General features: G+C 41.1%; 1 long non-coding RNA gene across 1 annotated transcript; it reads right to left on the bottom strand.

Moving 5' to 3' along the window:
• Window positions 1-332: 332 nt before the first annotated feature.
• Window positions 333-1,661, bottom strand: LOC116405905. The gene is made up of 4 exons (XR_004218989.1): window positions 1,425-1,661; window positions 1,247-1,324; window positions 1,108-1,158; window positions 333-388 (listed from the first exon to the last, which is right to left on the bottom strand). It is a non-coding gene; the product is annotated as an uncharacterized LOC116405905 (long non-coding RNA).
• Window positions 1,662-2,195: the final 534 nt, after the last annotated feature.

Below are 2,195 nucleotides of genomic sequence, written 5' to 3' on the forward strand. Positions count from 1 at the left end.
CAGGCTTGAAACAGACATGTATAGGGCTTCTGTATTTTCCCATAAGGAGCCAATGATTGATTATATATTGGTCTGTTTTGCAAAGGGAAAGAATGTAACGACCCAACTTTTCTAGGTAAGTCGAGGTCATTAATTTTTAACAAAAGACTTTGGTTGATACAAAATGAAACGTAAGTCAATTGAAAAACAAATTTATGTCAGGCCTGATTTTTCAAATATTCAAGAAAACTTAAAAATAATACTATTTACAAATAAAAGTTTGTAAACTAAGTTTTAATACATCTTAAACCTCAAAAGAAACCATAAGCGGAAGCAAAATGACACGTTTCCTATGGCAATCACGCTTCCTTCCTGCCCCTCGCCGGTTTGCCACCTTTATTACCTTTACCTGAAAATTAAACATAAGAAGGGTGAGTATAACAATACTCAGTAAGAGACCCTCTACTGGTCCCGTCAGGGGAAAATAGATTGTTAACGTTCTATTGGGACACCCTGTACAGTCGCAGTCTTGTGATCCCGTAGGATGCACATCTCAGTCTAACGCCCCGAGGGACGTACATATCAGTCTAGTGTTCTGCAGAAACACATATTAGTCTAATGCTCCGAAGGTGCAAAATAAATTGGTGATCCCGTGGGACACCTACAAGGCACACATCCCAATAAAAGCTAACAATTTTCCCCTCATTCCATTCAATCCATCTTTCAGTTACTTCAAAACATAAAGTTCTCTCTCTCAACGTCCTAACAGTCAACTTATCTCACTTTAGTCATATGTCTGTCAATAATATACTAATACGTCAGTCAATCAAACTATACAGTCAATACACCCCTCAGTTCACCAGCACACAGTCATACTTTAGCGTAACGTACACCCAATCTAAACGACAATCACAAGTTCACATCTGCATCTCATACAAACACAATCTACAATTTTTCGTCCTGTCCACGTCCACACACACATATATATATTCCATGACAATCACAATATGCATTCAACATTAAGTCTACTTCAATTCATATGCATATATATATTTTCAGTCAATCCACAGTATACATTCAACACATACAATTCACAATCATAAGTGAGTCCAGTAGAAAATCCCTTACTTTCAAGTTAGTTAAGCTCCTTAACCACGTTGAAGTCTACGAAGAACGAACCTAAACATTAAGACAATTTCTCAATAATTCTCTTCAACGCATCAATCATTTAAATTCAACCCAATGTGAATTTTTTTTTACAACTTACCCAAATCTTCGCGAAACTAGTTCTAACTAGAATCAATTGTTTGCTGCGAACCCAAGGAATTCGAACGTTACCTTCAACCTATAATCGAACAGTAAACGATTTCTCCAACCAATTAGTCCTGTAATATTACTTCAGTTTATTTTAGAAACAGTTACGAATTTCATAACTTCAATCTTACCAATCAGAATTTAATGACTCGTGGCAAAGCAGGAACGACAGCTAACGACCCAATCCTGTGGCAGGACGAAGAAGGAACTCGACGCGTAGAAAGTTGGATCTGGGGTCTTTAGTTCGGTTCACGGCAGATGTTATTCGCGGAAGAAGTCGAGCAGTAGCTTTGCGAAGAGACGACGTGCGACGGAGAGACCGTATACAGACGGACGGAGAGTCGCGCGGCATTGCAGACAACGAGGAGAAGGAATCGGCGGCGGCTGGCTGAAAACAGAGGAGAAAGGAGAGGAATGGACGGCGACTGGCTTGGCTTCGACGGAGACAGATGTTGCGCGGCGGGACTGGGCAGAGGGTCACACGGCGCTGGGCAGAGGTCACGCGGCGGCCGACGGTTACAGCGGCAGTTTTGGATCCGAAGAAGAGAAGAAAACGACCGGAAAGAAGAATAGGGGCGGCGGTTGCTGGGCTGCGGCGGAAAGAAAAGAGAGGGATGGTCGGCGGTTGTTGCTGCGAACGGGAAGGAGAAGAGAACGGATGGGGCGCGGTTGCTGCGAACGGGAAGGAGAAGAGAACGGATAAGGCGGCGGTTGCTGCGAACGGAAGGAGAAGAGAACGGATGGGGGTCGCGGCGCACGGGAGGAAGAAAAAGAGAGAAAAGAAAAGAAAAGAAAAAGGAAAAAAAAATAAAGAAATTTTCTTTTTCTTTTCTTTTTATTTAAATTAAATATTAAAAAATATATATATAAAATAAAAACAAAATATATATATATATACCTTT

The sequence above is a fragment of the Cucumis sativus genome, unplaced genomic scaffold, assembly GCF_000004075.3.
Source record: "Cucumis sativus cultivar 9930 unplaced genomic scaffold, Cucumber_9930_V3 scaffold41, whole genome shotgun sequence".
In the NCBI taxonomy this organism is placed as follows: domain Eukaryota; kingdom Viridiplantae; phylum Streptophyta; class Magnoliopsida; order Cucurbitales; family Cucurbitaceae; genus Cucumis; species Cucumis sativus.